The sequence below is a fragment of the Saimiri boliviensis genome, chromosome 3 (assembly GCF_048565385.1).
Source record: "Saimiri boliviensis isolate mSaiBol1 chromosome 3, mSaiBol1.pri, whole genome shotgun sequence".
Taxonomy (NCBI): domain Eukaryota; kingdom Metazoa; phylum Chordata; class Mammalia; order Primates; family Cebidae; genus Saimiri; species Saimiri boliviensis.
In genome coordinates this window covers 115,572,352-115,591,707 of record NC_133451.1, presented here as the reverse complement: position 1 = coordinate 115,591,707, position 19,356 = coordinate 115,572,352, and the positions used below count along the sequence as shown (strand labels likewise).

General features: G+C 41.8%; 1 long non-coding RNA gene across 1 annotated transcript in view; it reads right to left on the bottom strand.

Annotated features, from left to right (window-relative positions):
• LOC141584040 (uncharacterized) overlaps window positions 1-15,039 on the bottom strand; it is a 48,915-nt gene extending 33,876 nt beyond the window's left edge. The window contains exon 1 of the long non-coding RNA XR_012516934.1: window positions 11,884-15,039. This is a non-coding gene — a long non-coding RNA (uncharacterized LOC141584040). The remainder of the gene's footprint in view (window positions 1-11,883) is intronic.
• Between the last annotated feature and the right edge of the window lie 4,317 nt (window positions 15,040-19,356).

Genomic DNA, 19,356 nt, shown 5'->3' with positions numbered 1-19,356 from the left:
AAGCAAAACAAAATAAAAATCCTGTCTGCATCATACAAAATATCCGGACAGGTTTTCACCAAACTTGGCGTTACCTGACTTTCACATAAAACTAGTCGCGTGGTCCAAACTCTCTTTGGAAAAGTGCCAAAAGAAATTTCAACAGGATGGGCAGTCATTGTCCAGAACAGCCCAGACTCGAGTATATAAGACTCACAGAACCAAAAACAGAGAGGTGTTCTGCAAACAATGAGATGCCATGGACAGCGAAAACCTTAGTCATTTTGAACATGAGTCCTGAGCTGCAAGTCACAAGGACAAACACTCCTACCTGCTGGTACTGAGTTGCTTTCAGGCAACTTGTCACATGAGCAACTACATGCAAGCTGACCCAGGTGAGAGATAGTGGGGTGGTTTATTTAATCATTGCTAATGCTGGCTGGGCGTGGTAGCTCATGCCTGTAATTCTAGCACTTTGGGAGGCTGAGGCAGGGGGATCACCTGAGGTCAGGAGTTCAAGACCAGCCTGGCCAACAATGTGAAATCTCGTTTCTATTAAAAATACAAAAATTAGCTGGGTATGGTGGCTGGTGCTTTTAGTTCCAGATGCTTAGGCAACTGAGGCAAAAGAATCACTTGAACCTGGAAGGCAAAGGTTGCAGTGAGCCAAGATCACGCCACTGCACTCCAGCTGGGCAACAGACTGAGACTCCATCTCAAAATAATAATAATAATGATGATAATTGTTAATGCTTCTCCAAAGCAACTCTAAGGAGATCATTTAGCAGGTTAAAACACATCAGCCCCTTTAGAGGAAAAAAAGTTAAATTTTTCCTATGATCAAGTCTGAAAAGACTTGCTGAAAACTCATGAAGCACAGCTTTTTGGGATTGAAGGTCAACCCACAAGTAGGGGAAAGATGTTATGACAGGATTTGAAAATTGTAAGTGACCTCAGATATGATCATTTTTCAGTTGAGAAAAATTAATAAATTAAAAGGTTAAGTCCATAGCAAAAAGAAAAAGTCTTCTCCCTCTTGAGACACCACCAAAATGTAAGGATAATGAAAGATTAAAAAATACATTAATCTACAATGTCAAAGAGACTGGAGAGTAGCTATCCGCTGATGAATGATTTCAACACAAATTCCAACAATAAGGCAGAAAGCCGGTGGAGAACTGAGAGATGACATGTACAAGGCGGAGGAGGAGGTAGCATAGTGCTCACCAGGGGTGTCTGGATCAAAGGGAGTGGTAGCTGGGCCTACAGGACTCCTCAGGGACAATCTCTGCCCATGAAATGCACAGGAATAGAAAAGGCAGCCACATTCATACGAAAGTATTGTATAAGACAGAACAAGTTCACTAAGCCTCTTCTGTTTATTAAAAGTATCCTTCAAAAATCTAAATATGAAGCTAAAGAAAATTACAATGTGACACTCCAAACAGAACTAAATATCCTCAAACAATCATCTGGGATATTAAAATCAATCTAATTAAGAAATATAAAAATAAAATGAGAAATGGCCAAGAAAAATCTGGAAAAAATAAAATAAGGTTTGATCCCAGGAAAAATAACAAGACAGTATTATATCAGAACTGAAAACTGAGTTTCAAGGTGTCAAGGTAAGAAATCCAAAGGAAAATCAAATAATGAATACTGAATAACAGAAAAAAAAAAAAAAACCCAAGATAATGAAAGCAGGGTAAAGAAAACAAAGCAAACAAATAAAAAATAGTTTAAGAAAACGTGATGAAATGGAAAAACAGGTACAACATATATAATGGGTATCAACACAAAAGAAAATCAAAACAATGAAACATAACTAATATTTAGAATCACAACTCAAGAAAAATGTCCAGAAATAAAATAAGAATTGAATCTACACATTTAAAAAGTCCACCTGGTAGTAGGAAAAATTGCCACAGAATGATCCACTCTAAAATATATCCTAGTAAAATTATAGTATTTGATTTTAAAGATAAGGACAATATTTTCAGGACCTCCAAGCAAAAAGATAAAGTGACTGAAAATGCAAGAGAACTAGACTGGCATCAGACTTCCACAACACAAGATAAGGCAAGAATGGAGCAGGGTTTTCAAGAAACTTAAAAACAAGGAAAAGTTGTCCTTCAGGTAAAAGGCAAGATAAAAAGTTTTAAAAGTGCCAGGGGTCAGGAAATGCTACATACATGAACCCTGTCTGATGAATCTATTAGAAGATGAACTTCATCCAACCAAAAATGGATGGAGATTTCAATAAATCACTTAACTCACCTATTATAAGTATTTTCAAATTGACTTGCAAAAAAATTCAATTCTTCCATATATAAAAGAGATATACCTGAATACAGCAACTTGAAAAGGCTAAAAATAAAGAGATCATCCCTTATGTGCTACATAAGAATAAAATCCAAATAGATCAGAAATCCAAAGGTAATATATATATATATAACTCTAGAAGTACCTTAGGAAAATATGAGTGAATTCATCCATAACCTGGTTTTCCGGGAGAAACTCTTTTTTAAATTTTGTTATACTTTTAAGTTTTGGGGTACATGTGCAGATCATGCAAGAGTGTTACTACATAGGTAGTATACATGTGCCACGGTGGTTTGCTGCATCCTTCCCCCCGTCACCTTCATTAGGTATTTCTCCTAATGTTATCCTTCCCCAATCTCCCCACCCCATGCTATCCCTCCCCTAGTTCCCCTACCCCCCAACAGATCCCAGTGTATGATGTTCCCCTCCTATTGTCCATGCATTCTCATTGTTCAACACCTGCCTGTGAGTGAGAACATGTGTCGTTTGGTTTTCTGTTCTTGTGTGCTGAGAATGATGGTTTCCAGCTTCACCCTTCCTGCAAAGGACATGAACTCATCCTTTTTATGTTTGTATAGTATTCCATGGTGTATATGTGCCACATTTTCTTTATCCAGTCTATCACTGATGGGCATTTGGGTGGGTTCCAAGTCTTTGCTATTGTAAACAGTGCTGTAATGAACATATGTGTGCATGTGTCTTTATAATAGAATGATTTATAATTCTTTGGGTATATACCCAGTAATGGGATTGCTGGGTCAAATGGTATTGCTATTTTTAGATCCGTGAGGAACTGCCACACTGTCTTCCACAATGGTTGAACTAATATACACTCCCACCAACAGTGTAAAAGTGTTCCTATGTTTCCACCTCCTCTCCGGCATCTATTGTCTACAGATTTTTTAATGATCACCATTCTAATCTAACTAAACATGCAATGAGAAAAAGATTAACAGATTTGACAACACAGAAAATACATTTAAATGACAAAAGATAAGCAAAAATAAATGACAATCTAGGAAATAATATTTGCAATATTTATCACAGTTAAAGGGCCAATATTTTAAAGAAACAAAGAACTTCATTAAATTGAGGGGGAAAGACCAAAGTCATACAGAAAATGGGCAAAGGACATGAATAGGCAATTCATAAAATGATTAAAAATGACTCAACCATACGAACCACCTGTTGGCAAATCTGTGAAGAAACAGGCACTTTTCACACATCGCTGTTGGGAATGCAAAATGGTACAATTCCTATGAAAGGACTTGTGAAAGTTGGGAATATCTAACTAAACTACACATTCACTTACCCTTCAACTCAGCAATCCCACTTCTGAGAATTTACCCTGAAATATACCTCCAACAATATGAATATATGTATGCATAAAGTTATTCATTGTGACAGTATTTGTGATTGGAAAACACTGGGAACTACCTAAGTGTCCAAATACAGGAGATCAGCTGAATGAACTGTGAGGGGCAGACGGATATCACCTGCCTCTAAAGGAGATCCCCTAAGAAGGGCACATCACCTATGGAGCATTCCAGCCAAGAATGCATCATGAATCTAACTGTGAGGAGACATCAGACAAATCCAAAATGAGGACTGTTCCATTAGAAAAAGGAGAAGGGGGCTGTACTCTTCAGAATATGTAGATGTGAACACACACACACACACACACACACACACACACACACACACAGACTGTGGAAACAGTCCAGATTGTAGGAGGCTAAAGACACACAGCAAATACAGACTATGGGACCCTAGACTGGACACTCTGCTGGGGCCGAAAATCATGCTATAAAGAGCATTACTGGATCAACTGACACAATTGGAAAATGGGTGGTTAGCCTAGATAAAAAATATTTTTCCAGTGTTACATTTACTTAAGTTGAAAATATACTCTCTTTTGTCTTAGAAAATACACAAAAGTGTTCAGGAACAAAGGGCCATTATGTATCTAATTTACCCTCAGATGGTTCAGAAAAAGTTGGGGGTGTTTGTGTGAATGGAGAAACAGGGAGACAGAGGGAGACAGGCAGAGAGAGAGAGGGAGGGAGACAGGCAGAGAGAAAAAGATAGATAGAGAGAGAGAGAGAGAGAGAGAAAGAGAGAGAGAGAGAGAGAAACAAAGACAAGTGAGGCCAGGTGTTAGCCTTGGTGAATCTGGGCAAAGTGCACACGGTTATTCCCTGTATTTATCTTATTTTTACATCTTTTTGCAACTTTGGAAATTATTTTTTAAAAGATTAAAATGTTTGTAAAAGTCTTTCAACAAACAACAAAACAATTCTAAACATAAGTATGACAAAAGAGAAGTTCTCCCATAAAAGAGACGTTTCCTTAAAAGTGAACAAAAACCAACCTGGACGAGCAAAGTGGACTTAGGCATTTTTTTGGCCATGCCAAGTACCAGAAGAAATGAAACAATAATTATAGAAATTGGAGTAATATACTTATGACATAATTTTTACCTTCAGTTATTTTTCTTTTGTGAAGGCATCAGAAAAATGATCTGGTATATACAAAGACTCAGAAAATATCACCTATGTCTCCTGCAATCCCAGCACTTTGGAAGGCAGAGGTGGGTGGATCATGAGGTCAGGAGTTCAGGATCAGCCTGGCCAAGATGGTGAAATCCCATCTCTACTAAAAACACAAAAAATTAGCCGGGCATGGTAGCGAGCACCTGTAATCCCAGCTACTTGGGAGGCTGAGGCAGAGAATTGCTTGAACTTGGGAGGTGGAGATTTCAGTGAGCCAAGATCGCCCTATGTCTCTTTTTTAAAAAAATTACTTGAAGCAGCATTCCAAAAGACTTAAAAGAGAATTATAATTCCAGTCCTGACAAAAGTGAGTGGTGCATAAAAGACCTGACCATTGTTACTGTAACCAATTAAGAGAGTGTTAAATCTTAAAAAATCACTCCAAATAAGTAGATGCAAATGAAATTTAGATTTCTCAAAGATAGAGAAGATACATGACGTAAAACAATGTAAAAACCAACAAACTGGCTTTTAATTAACAAAGTCTGGACAACCGGTAAAGAAGAAATGTTATAATAGATGGGGAAATATAAGTGAGCTAAATTATTCATTTCATATTGGGGAAATCAGAATAGAATGCATAATCTTGACTATTTTAATTTGTTAAAAGTAAATTGAAAAATACAGAAAAACTTAAAAGATAAGTGTAATAAAAAGACAAAATTTCTGTGCTGTGAACGGCTGCTGGCTTTAAGTGAGAACCGGGCCAGAAATTTGACCTCCAAGCCCAATTTCCTCTTCTTGAAAACGGGAGGATGCAAGCCATCTTATGTTGTCCTTATAATGTGCCCAAAATCATGAAAAGCCGTCAGCTGTGGAAGGTATCTCTCTACCAGTACTGAGCTCATGGGGGGACTCTATGTGCATTCCATGCCTGGGAAGGGAGAGTGGATGATGGGGATGGGACAAACAGAGCCAGCAATGCTCTTTATAGCATGTTTTTCTCCCCCAGCATAGTTTGTATGCTGCTCAGGGTTGCAGACCAATAGATGTTGTTGCTAGAACCTCATGACTCTAGAAACAGAGTCAGTGCTATGAACAAACAGTGCTTGAAGGGCCTCGAGCACATCAAGAGACTGTCTGGACCCTACTACAAGCTTCCATAGGAGCATCGAAGGTGAAGGACCTTCAACAACAAAGAAAAGCCTGATTCAAAGGTGGGCAAAGGACTTGAATAGACATTTCTTCTAAGGAGATACACAAATGGCCAATAAGAACAGGAAAAGACCCTCTATACCACTAATCATTAGGGAAATGCAAATCGGCCATGAGACGCCATCTCACACCACCCACCAGTATGACTACTATCAAAACAACAAAAAATTACAAGTTTGGCCAAGGATGTGGGGAAATTAGCATCCCTGTTCATTGGTGGTGGCAATGTAAAATGATAAAGTCACTGTAGAAAACAGTATGATTTCCCCTCAAAAAATTAAAACTGTAACTACCACATGATCTAGCAATTCCACTTCTGGAAGCAGAAGCAACGCGAGTGTCGATTGAGAGATGAATGCATAAACCAAATGTAATATACATACAATACAACATTATTCAGACTTCAAAAGGATGTTCTTACACATGCTACAACATGGGTGAACTGTGAGGACATGATGCTAAGTGAAATATATTCTTTGTAAAAGAAAAAATACTAAACTGCGTGATTCCATTCATATGATGTACTTGGAGTAGTTAAATTCATAGAGTCAGAAAGCAGCATGCTGGTCTACTTTGCCAGGAGCTGGGAGGAGTGGAGAATGCGGAATTATTTTTTAATAAGTATAGAGTTTCAGTTTTGCAAAATGAAAAGAGCTCTGGAAATGGATGGCAGTGATGATTGTACAATATTATAAATATCCTTCATACCACTGAACGGTACACTTAAAAATGGTTACAATGGTAAATTTCATATTACGTGTACCTTACCACAAAAAAGAATTAAAGAAAGTGAAATACATTAAAATTTATGATTAAAACTATGCATCCAGCCAATACCTCTTCTCCTCCTAAAAGTAAAAGTTCCTGGCTTGCACCAGTTCCTGGTGGAGATGACTGACCTTGGGACACCAGGTGACCAGACTCCCAATATTTACCATTCATGAACCGGGTGTTACAAGATCGACTTGGTCGGCCATGTGTGGTGGCTCCCAGCACTTTGGGAGGCCGAGGTGGGTGGATCACCTGAGGTTAGGAGTTCGAGACCAACCTGACCAACACGGAGAAATCCCGTCTCTACCAAAAGTACAAAATTAGCTGAACATGGTGGCACATGCCTGTAATGCCAGCTACTCGGGAGGCTGAAGCAGGAGAATTGCTTGAACTCAGGAAGTGGAGGTTACAGTGAGCCAAGATCACGCCACTGCACTCTAACCTGCGAAACAGGGTGAAACTCCGTCTCAAAAAAAAAAAAAAAAAAAAATCTACTTGGTCATAAAGTTGGAAATTTTATGAGAAGTCCTCCACCATTAGGGACAGACGATATCTACAGCGCACAAAGGCTGTAAATTATCTGCGCTCAGAAGCCCGGGATACTGCCCTGGCCACACTGACAACATGCCCTCGGCCTCTACCCATGGCCTCACAGTAAATTCCTGATGACCTGTTAACTAAAGAGGAAAACAACTGAAGCCAAATGTACACGTGGCTCTGAACCATATGTCAGATCCAGCCCCAGGTGGGGCACTGCAGTCATTATAGCCCCACTTCACAGTGGAGAAAGTCCTCCCAGGGTACAGTACTTTGTCTATAAAATAGACTGTCTGGACTAAGGCCCTGCATTGATTCATGGAGAAGCTAACAGCTGGCCATATGGTCAGGGATAATGCTACAGTTTTTAAAAAGGCCATACATAATTAGTCTGATGTATTAAAATGTATATATGTACAATTGACACTACATATGGCTTAATGTTAACACTATCGGTGGTTCTAAAATGTTTTCCTTACATTTTCCAAGTTTTTTTTTTTTTTCCAATGGTTGTGTATTATTCTTATAAACAGGAAAAAAAAGTTAACTTTGTTTTAAAAAGAAACTTCCTTATGGCTCCACATCATGGGAAGCCATTTAGCATGATTTGTGGAGTTTATTTTGCTCTGAAGTCTGTCTTCTGTAAGCAACACTGTGGTGAGTCTGTGGACACATTACATTATGGCTCCGTATGAGCTTAGCTTGGCATGCTACATGCCAAAGACAGTGGAATCATGTTTATAACTGATCCAGTCATATAAATAGAGGATACAAAATGAGAGGCTTTCTGTTGATGTGACAGTACATGAGGCAGCGTGGTGTCTCCAGTCATTCAGGTTGTGGCATGAGCCTGGCTAGTGTGTAATTCCTAACTCTACTGTTCACCAACCATATGACTTTGGACAACACAAGCCCAAATTTCCTCCTCTGGAAAAGGGGAGGATGCCAGCCACCTTATGTTGTCCTTATAATGTGGTCAAAATGATTAAAGGTGGTGAGATATGGAAGGTATCTCTCTACCAGTACTGAGCTCACATTCCATGCATGGGGCAAGAGAGTGAATGATGGGAATGGAACAAGGAGATGGCGCAGTTCTTTCCCAGTTCTGAAAGGCTGATTAGAAAAGGACTCAAAAGTCTCAATTTACTTTCTAACCCAGTACACCGTAATCAAGTAGGTCATGAGCAAAAGGTGGCGGGTTGGAAGAGAGGGGGCCATTAGTGCTTTGGGAGACTGAAGTGGGAAGATCACCTGGGGCCAGGGCAACACAGGGAGACTCCACTCTACAAAATTAAAAAAAAAAAAAAAGAAAGAAAAAAAGAGAGGGATATCAGGAGAGTTTGTAAATTCCTCCCTCTCCCTCAGAGCCCCGATCTTCTAGTGGGATTACAACCAATATGGGTGATAGCAACTCTTCAGGTTCATCTAACACTCCCAGAGGCAGAGGGGAAGCCAAGGAACAGGAGGGCAGCGCTTCCAGTTTTAAGGCGGCAAGCCCACACAGCAAAGCCACACGGAAGGAACACCTACTGTTCTCTTTGCTCTTACCTTTCGTTTGGGAAATAATTTGAGAAAGATCAGCTCCAGCATGTCCCAGGTGGACCGAGGGTGGAGAGAATTTGACAGCATTGCAGTTACCAAAAAAAGCATTTTCTTTGTTTTCTTTTTCTTTTTTCTTTTTTTGAGACACAGTCTCTCTCTGTCGCCAGGCTGGAGTGCAACAGCGCGATCTCGGCTCCCTGCATCCCCCGCCTCCCAGGTTCAAACAGTTCTTCTGCCTCAGCCTCCGGATGGTCTTGATCTTCTGACCTCGTGATCCGCTCGCCTCGGCTTCACAAAGTGCTGGGATTACAGGCGTGAGCCACAGCGCCCGGCCCAAAAAAGCCTTGTCTACACTCCGTCGCTACAGGAAGTGCACTGCTTCTCTCTCCCTCCCTTCCACGAGGTTCTGGGTCTCGTGGAATCCGATGCTACAGGGGCACAGCCAGCTCCGAGGGCTCCCAAGAGCGGACTGCAGGGCTCCTCCAGGGCCCGCAGGGTTTGGTGAGGTCCTGAGACAGCCTCAAACAGCCGAAAAGCAGCCGCGGAGGGTGCGCTTACTACCCACGCGCGGCTGCACAAACGCTAACGCTTCCGCTTCCGTTCCATACACTTCCGCTTCCGTTCCATTCTCGCCCGTAGCCTAGCCTGCCCTTTCACTGGCTTATTACCAAGAGTAGGGACCATGTGCTCTCGTGAATCTGAGGCCTTTCATCTATGAAATCACGTGGATAAACCCATTTGGAGGTCGCCCTCCCTAATCTATGAAATGTACCTAGCACAGTACTGGAGAAATAAGGAACGGTCACTTAGGATTAAGGCCCCTTTCCCTTAGGCTGTTGCAGACTGTTTCTGGAGTTTTGTAGGGTGCTCCGTTAGCTTTCCCTAGGATTTTCAGGCAAGGAGGAAGCAAGCACATAGGAAGCTCTTGTCTCCAAAACAGAACTGCTGGAGGCTTGGCCAAGGGGAAGGCCAGAGGCGGCCAAGGGGCCACTGCTGAGGTGCCACTCATGCCACCGTCCCCTCCACCTTCCCACCTGCTGCCCAAGCTTATGACATCTGCAATATTTCTAACTAACCAAAGTCTTTTAACAGAGCTGTAGTTACTGAAGTGTGGGGCAGGTTTTTTTCGTAAAGGGAGGTTATGAATCAACTTTCAACTCCTCTGTATCCTTTAGAGAAGAAAGAAAAAGGTGGAGTGGTGTTGGTGGGTGAGAGAGACAGAGGGAGAAAGGGAAGAGGAGGGAGGGAGGAAAGAAAGAGAGAGAAAGGGAGTGCTCCTTTCTTTACTGCTGGCTTCCCTGATGTAATTATGTCTGGGAATGACAGCCTTGAAGGAACAGCTGGGGCCCACCATGTGCCTTCTGCTATGCCAGAGAAGAGATGACTTCTAGATATGATTCTAACATGGGAGCACTCTCTAAGCTTATCAAAGGAAGCAGCAGCCTTTTCTAATTTATTGTGCCAGATGAGAGAATTCAGAGTTCGAAAGAAAGTTTTCATTTCAATGTCAAGGTAGGAGTCCTCAGGACACCCCCTACCCTGAGAAGCACAAGCCCCATCTGCTCTGGGAAGATTCAGCCTGCAGAAAACAAGCTCACTTTTTTTTTTCTTTCTTTGTGCATACACTGGAATTAATAGAACATTTCAAGGACTTTCGAGACATCAGTCAGCTAGAGCAAGAACAAAGTTTCATTTGCTAGCCTCAGTCAAGACACTTACAACTGAGATTCTCCTCCGTAGATATTGATGATTGCTAATAGTTGGAAGAGTCATCTACCGGAAAGACTGATGGTCAGTTAACCTCTGGTGGAAACCAGTGGCTTCAAGTAGAAAAATCACAGCCTTGGCCGGGCATAGTGGCTCATGCTTATAATCCCAGCACTTTGGGAGGCCTGGACAGGTGGATCACAAGGTCAGGAGATCAAGACTGTCCTGGCCAATAAGGTGAAACCCCATCTCTACTAAAAATATAAAAATTAGCTGGGCGTGGTGGCACATGCCTGTAATCCCAGCTACTCGGGAGACTGAGGCAGGTGAATCGCTTGAACCAGGGAGTCGGAGGTTGCAGTGAGCCAAGATCGCGCCACTGCACTCCAGCCTGGTGACAGAGTGAGACTCTGTCACAAAAGAAAAAAAAAGAAAAGAAAAGAAAAATCACAGCCTCGACCTGACAATGAATTTACTATTGGTTTGATCATTTAGAATTTAGTCTCAACAGTCTTGAGAAAATTTTAAAATTATTTCTGTGACTCCTCAATTTCTGTCATAAGGAAGGGAAGGCGCAAGTTCAGAGTGCCTCCAGGGAATGGTCAATATCATGTATAAACAGATGACTAATAGCCAGAAAAGGCATCAGTATAAAGAGCGAGAACAATATTTTTCCCTGTGTATACAGAAAAGATGGTTTTGTGTCAAAAGACAGCTGAAAGAAGTGATTTGTTTTCTTTTTGATTACTTAAAAAATGAAATATTTACAGGATTTTTAAAAGCAATCATTTGCTTATTGCCAAGAAATTCATTTGGCTGTTATTCTAAATTAAGAAAAAAGGTCTCCTACTTTGATGTGTTAAAAATTGTAACTGTTTATTGGGAGCAGGAGACTAAAAACTCTCATTTTATTGCAGCCTGTGACATATACTCAGCGATTAACCTTTAACAGTGAAACCAGAATATTCCTTCTAAGTTCTAGAATTCAGTGAGAATCTAAACATTTTCTCCCAATATTCTTTTATTACAGACAATTTCTGGTTCAGTAAAAGTGCACTGCATTACAAGACAACATTCAAAACACTGGGAAGAAATATGCTTTAAACTATTTATCATCCTATGGAGTTTTAATTTTCTGCTGACTGTTACAACCAGAGAATAGAGAGTCTTCTCAAGGGGGGAAAGCTATTTATGGATGGTTTGTGATTAGGAACAGCTGCTCTTTACCATATATTACCTTTTGTGATAACCACATTTTCACACAAAGCTGCCACTAATAAGCTGGTGCACACTAAACAAACTGCAGCAGAACTGTTACCTTGAAAGAAAGATGTCAAATGAAAAGCTCTTCCAGGTTTTCGTATCCTTGAGTTTCTTCATTGTGGGAGAATAATAAATCTGAAAGCCTGTTGCATCTTGGGAATCTAATGTTACAAACAGAAGAATACAGTCAAGTGGTTTCTGTGCACCTTTCACTCTGGGTTAAAATGAAAAACATCTTATACGAGAGGTTGAATCTTCATGGGAATTAGAGATGCTTTTTATTCAATCCATACAACCAGGATGAAAATATATGGGTTATGTTGTAAATGTTTCTCTACCAAGCTGGAGACCAAATCATGCTTGTACTGTGCTTGCATACTTGAGAGCAAGAGAGCAGAAAGAATTTTGAATTTCAATATGCTGTTCCTGGCCATCTAGGTGAAAAAGTTTTACAATAAAACAGTAACTTTCAAAATATTTCTGATTAGCAATGCCTGATTTGGCATCCCATGGTGGACTTTTAGGGATGCAAAAGTTAAGAAAAATCCTCTGTAGAAAGAGGTTTTCCCTGTGGTTTTTTTTTGTTTGTTTGTTTTGTTTTTTGTTTTTTTGTTTTTTTGTTTGTTTGTTTGGCTCACTCTGTTACCAGGTTGGAGTGCAGTGGCAGGATCCTGGCTCACTAAACCTCCACCTCCTGGGTTCAAGCAATTCTGCCTCAGCTGCCCAAGTAGCTGGGACTACAGGCGCATGCCACCATGCCCAGCTAATTTTTGTATTTTTAGTAGAGATGGAGTGTCCCCATGCTGGCCAAGATGGTCTTGATCTCTTGACCTCATGATCTGCCCACTTTGGCCTCCTGAAGTGTTTTATTAAAACTTAATTAGGAGGTATGATACCTTACCTGGTAAAGACTCAACCATGCAGAATAATTTTACAGATTATACATCAGAACGTAATCCTGAAATCCAAATCTTACAGGAATGGATACAGCTGTAAAAGTTTCAAAATAAAAGTGACCGTTACATGTGTTGGAACATAGTTTTAGAATAACTTGTCACCAGGGTGTAACTGGACACAGCAAACAATCAAGGGTAACTTGACGATCTATTTTAAAAAGCCTTAAACATGGGGAGAGCCATAGACTTAGCCGTTCTAATTCCAGGACATGTTCAGGTTTCTTCAGGGATATTTGTAACGGCCTAAAAATTTACAGCAGAAAATGTTTTTGAAAATATCCAACAATGAGAAACAGAAGGAAAATGATTTAAGGAAGGCATCACTATGCAGCCATTTGGAGCAATGTGGAAGAATATTTAAAGCCATCCATGAGGAATGTTAAGGATAACTATAGAAAAACAGCAGGTTACAGAACAGTTTAGACTGCATGGTCTCAATTATTTTAAATAAATAATATATTCCTTTTGTTCAAAGGAAACACAGTATATTGAAAATGATCATCTTTGGTTGATATAATGATGGTTAATTCTTGTTTGCTTCTTTTCTGCTATTCTGTGATTCTCAGTTTTCCTATAATAAACATGTATTAGTTTATCATAAAAATAAATAAATGTTAATATCAGTGAGGCTTTGTAAGACCAGATGTTCCAAATGTTTATCTGTTCCCCACCTATGACTAACCCCCCAATTCTTCACACCATTTGTATAACACTCCCCCTGTATTGTTTGCATGTGTGAATGTATGTATGTGTTTTTGGAATCTTTCAGGCCATGCAGAATTCAGTGAGAAGGTGGCACAAGGGGTCTGCAGTTGAAGACTAGAGACATCTCAGGATAAATTTGTACAGCTGCCCCTCAGTATCTTAGGGGGACTCTTTCCAGGACTCCCTGAAAATACCAAAATCCAATGCTCAAGTCCTGATATAAAATGGCACAGTGTTTGCCTATAAACGACACACATCCTCCTGTCTACTTCAAATCACCTCTATTAAACAGATTGCTCATAATACATAATACAATGTAAATCCTACATAAAGAGTTGTTACACTGGATTGGATTTTTATTTGTATTACTTTTTATTGTTGTGTTATTGGTTATTGATACTGATATTCGTGTTGCTATGGGTATTGGTATTCCCAATACTTTCAGTCCACACATGGTTGAATCCACAAATGTGAAGCTGCGGATACAGAGGGCCGATTGTATTATAAGTCTAATATTATGAAAATTTTAATTTCACTCAAGTTATTTTCCAAATATACAAATATGTTCTATCACAAATACTTTTCAAATATCAATTACTTTGTTTAAAAACTACTGATAATAATGCCTCCCTAAAATGCTGATAAGAATGCCCCCCAAAAATATACCAGTACCATATAAGTGACTATATAGATCTGTGCGACTTTACTGAAGGCCCAAATGCCCATAATTTCCTCTACTGCTCTCATCCATACGTGAATGCATGCATGCATTCATTCATTCCGTTATTCAATAAACACCTCTGTGTCAGCACAGAAAATACAAAGATAACTAAGCCACGCCTCTCTGCTCCGAAAGCCCCCCACTAGCAGGGCAGAAAGACACGCAAACAGACTGTCGTGAAAATACGTGGAAGGCCATGTTCATCAGCATCCTCCTACCGAAGGTTCTTTTGTAAGACATATCCCTTTAGAAAAGAGAATGTTTTGAAACAGTTACTGGTTTTTCTCCTGTACAAGAGACAGAATTGATGGACAGAGAATAGAAAAGTGGCTCCAGATAAATTCACCCACTTCCCATGTTTGCGAAGGGCATAACTTTGGCTATGGTATTCTCTCCCTAGCGAAGGGTGAATGTGACATCGAAGCCAGAAGCAACCGTTCCCGGGGTGTGTGCTGGTAGAGGGGAGTGAAGGGGCCAGCATGTTATTCATACGGAGTACAAACCTTAACACCTCTAGATGGTCACTACAGTTACCTAAGGATGAAGTTGTCGATTTAAATAGGTTACTTGTAATAGTAGAAAAGTTTTTTTGTTTTTAAGATTTTAGGTCTTTGGAGAATGTCACTGGCTGTACCGAACATCTCTATGGGAGTATCTTCAGTCTCAGCCCTCCCAGCCTGCCTGTGACACAACTTCATGTCTTGCTTTTTAGAATTACGTCTGAGAGCCGGGCGCGGTGGCTCACGCCTGTAATCCCAGCACTTTGGGAGGCTGAGGCGGGTGGATCACGAGGTCCAGAGATCAAGACCATCCTGGTCAACATGGTGAAACCCCGCCTCTACTAAAAATAAAAAAAATTAGCTGGGCATGGTGGTGCGTGCCTGTATTAAAAAAAAAAAAAAAAAAAAGAATTACATCTGAGACGGCGGGGAAAGAAAGGGAAAAGTTGACCAAGGTTTAAGCTACTTCTTTTCTGGGAAAGGGACGGGGTAGGGAAAACAGACTCAGTCTTAGGGAACTTTGTCAAAATATGCACTCCTGGGCCCCTCTGTGGACTTCCCGAATCAGAATTTTGAGAGGATGAGGGACTCCTTAGAGGCCAACCATGAATACTTTGGGAACGTTTCTCCAGTGACTGATTCACGCCCCCGCGCCATACTCTGATGAGAACGATTGCTCTGGGCATGCCCCCTGCATACATCTTCACCTCAAAGTCTGTACCCCGAAGACTTAGGCATGACAGGTAATCCCCAACGGTGAGCTACAAGGGCCAAGGGGATGCATACAAGTTCCTCTTCTCTAGGGTCTTCAAATTTGGGCAAATATCTAACAGCCCAGGTCCATAAACCCTAAAGCCTGAACAGGCGCCACTGAGGCCAGTGCGGGCAGGAAAAGCTGTTCCAATTCTGTCGAGGGTCTTTGAAGTGATGGAGGCAGTGAAGAGCCTGAGCAGAGGCCTGGCTGGAGCATGGGGATGCCAGCCTTGGGGGACAGTGTGGAGCCAGCGCGGTGGGACTGGGGCCGGGGGTCTTACAAGCCTTAGTCAAGACCTGGATCTAATTTACTTAACTTTGGCCACCAAAAAGATCCAAGCTGGGGGGTAACACAGTTAGACTTGGATTTTAGAAAGCTGTCTCCAGCGGCAGTGTGGTAAGAATGAGGCAGGAAATCAGAGAGATCACTGAAATAATCAGAGGCGACCTAAAGGGGAGCTGAACTAGCATGAGGATGCTGTTGGCGGTGGAGCTGGAGATAAGTGGGCTGATTCAGGAGGCTTTCAGGAGGTAAACAAAGACAACCTGGTGATGGATTCCACGTGGGATGCAAGGGAGCAATGAGGGACCAGGGAGCACTCCTGAGTTCGTGGCTTTAGCGAGTGGGTGGCTAATCAGATCCTCTGGCGAGATTGGGGACACAGAAAGGAAGACCAAGTTCTGATGGGAAAGATGCAAGTTTCACCAGAAATACTGGCTGTGAAGGATTAGAGATGTCCAATCCGAAACTCAGAGGGGAATGCGGGCTGGAGATTAAGATACTGAATTCTTTTACATGAAAATTCTAGTGCCAGGCGCGGTGGCTCACGCCTGTAATCCCAGCTCTTAGGGAGGCAGAGGCAGGAGGAGACCTTGAACCCAGGAGTTCGAGACCTGCCTGGGCGATACAACGAGACCTAGTTCTCCACAAAAAGAAAAGAAAATTCAAGTAGCAGCTCGGGATCGAGGAGCAAAACTGCCCTAAAATCCTCAAGTAACACCAATCATTCAACGGAAGGGCACAAGCCCTTAGAAGGAAGAGCCGAAAAAGTAAGAGAGAAAACCAGAAAAGCGTGATTTTGAGGTTCAGCTTCTGAGGCTGCTGTCTAACTGTGCCAAAACATGCATACAACATAGTAAGATCACAGCGTCTTTCTACTCAGTACTGTGGTGTCGTGACTTAGCCCAAAACAGAAGTCTTAAAAATACATTTTGGCTTTTTCTCTACCCAAGTGCGAGTACATTGCTTTGTGAAGGATACTTTGAAACCCACCAATAGGACTGCAAGGGGTGGGCTGTCAGAATTCGTTCCGAGTAAACATAAGAAGGAAAGCCAGCTTGTCAGCATCAGACCGGCGACACCCACCAGAGCCAGCCACCACCAGGCGTTGTGAGGTCACGGGACTGAAAGACATTCCTGACTTCGGGGACTCTGAAATCCAACTGGGGACACACAACATGTCTATGGGGAAATCAAAGAACCCAAGAGTGCTAAAATGACTAGAGGAACCGCAGGCTGAGGTGGGAGGATGGCCGCAGCCCAGGAGTTTGAGGGTGCAGTGAGCTTTGATAAGGCCAGTGCACCCCTGCCTAGGTGACAGAGTGAGACTCTGCCTCTATAAAAAGAAAGAAAGAAAAAGAAAGGGGAAGGAAGGGAGGGAGGGAGGGAAGGGGAGGAGGAAGGAAGGGGGGAAGGTGGAAGGAAGGAAGGAAGGAAGGAAGGAAAAGGTAAGGAAGGGAGGAAAGGAGGGAGAGAAGGAGGGAGGGAAGAAAAGAATGACTGGAGGGAAATGAGCCAAGACAGAGGGTTTCCTATTGAAGGAGGGATTGTAATTGAAAGCTGGGGCTTACGGCGGTGGATCCATTTGTAAGGCACGAAGCAATAACATGTAACAAACTCCTACCATGTCACCTTCCAATGCTCATCTTTCATGTTCTGTAACAAAACTGTGTTGGAAAAATTATATTTGTGATGTTAACCCCTTTCCCCCTCATATACACATATGGCATTTATGACGCTAAACGTTCATTTGAGAGGAAGATCCATTATATCTACTCTGTCTTGCAAGTGTTGTCTTTGCTGCTCCTGAGTTTAAGCCCTTGTTACCCATGCCTGGAACACTCTCCAGACTCCTTTGCTTTTACCAATATCCCACCCTAGTTTAAAGGCCCAGCTTCAACTCCAGTAATAAAATATTGCAAAGGGAGCTCGGTCTCCCCCGAATCTGCACAACAGCGCAGTGTGGTTTTGCACCTTACCTGACACGTATTGTTCTCACGGCTCTCGTTTAACCCTCACAGAAGTCACTATGCGTTGGGAAAGGCAGGATCCATCCCTACTGGGGTAAGTCAATGACATCGAGCCTTGGAGGTCAGAGAAGTGGCGTTGGCTGCCAAATCCTGGAGCTGGTGAGCAGGCGGAAAGGTTCTGCAACCCTTTCCCCGGTATCCCAAGAACGGGGCAGCATGGGCGCGTCCCTTCTTTTCCGTGTGCAGGTGTGACCTTCCCTTCTGAATCCCCTAGAAGGCAATGATCACATCTTTTACTTTGTGTCCCTAGAACTTCAGGGATGCTCAGAAGCAAGAAGGAAAGCACTGAATATTTGCTACTTAAACCATCCACTGTATCAACATTCATATCCACACAACATCAGAATACACACAGGTGCACTTGGATGTAATCCTTCTATTGATGTGGGTTCCTTCCTCAAACAGCATATTATTAATTTCTTAATCTGGAAAAGCAGTATTCAAGGCACTATCAAATTTAAACCTCACTTATTCATATACCTTTGCAAAAACCTAGTTTACAACAACAAGACCCTAAATTTTCCTTTTTGGGGTGATTTTTTTAAGTCTGTGATTTAGATCCCCCCCCTTTTTTTTTTTTTTACAAATTATGATTAAAAAGCATTCAGTACAACATTAACTCACAAGCCCTAGATATCTAGGCTTATAGGAAGTGTCTGAAGATTCTCACTTGGATGTTGAGGGGAAATGAGTTAGTTGTGACAAACCATTTGAGAACGACGTCTAAATACTCAAGCAAGGATTAAGGAGAATGAGCCAGGCTCAGTGGCACATGCTGTAGTCTCAGCTACTGGGCAGGTCAAGTCGGAAGGATTGCTTCAGCCCAGGAGTTGAGCCCAGCCTGGGCAACGTAGCAAGAACTCATCTCTACTCAAAAACAACAACCAAAACAAATCAGACAGCAGCTTACATCGGCTACAAAAAATTCATTTGTCTTTGCTACATAATGGCTTTTGCTCCATAATGGCTTTTGCTCTGGGCCTAAAGGAGGAAATGACACTTAATTTTCACTCCCGACTCCTGAGGGTTTTTTTTCCTTTTTTTTTTTTTTTTTTTTTTTTTTTTTTAAGACGGAGTATCGCTCTGTTGCGAGGCTAGAGTGTAGTGGCACAATCTCAGCTCACTGCAACCTCCACCTCCTGGGTTCGAGCAATTCTCTTGCCTCAGTCTCCTGAGTAGCTGGGACTATAGGCAGGCACCACCAAGCCCAGCTAATTTTTGTAGTTTTAGTAGAGATAGAGCTCCACCATGTTGGCTGGATGGTCTCGATCTCTTGACCTTGTCATCCGCCTTAGCCTCCCAAAGTGTTGGGATTACAGGCGTGAGCCACTGCACTTTTCTGGGTTTTCCTGTCTTGATCCTACTTCATTGTAAGCAATTCTGGATTGCACTTTATTGAGACCAGGACAATATTTTTGCTCTGGCTAGCAGGAAACACATTGATTTACAACTCAAAAAAATGAATAAGGTTTTTTATACTCACAAGAAATCTGTAAGCTTCAAAATTCAGCCTCAGTCAGAGTGAAGTGGTCAGAAGACGCTGCGGAGAAAGGAAGCACTTGCCAGCAAGAAGTCAGCCGAGC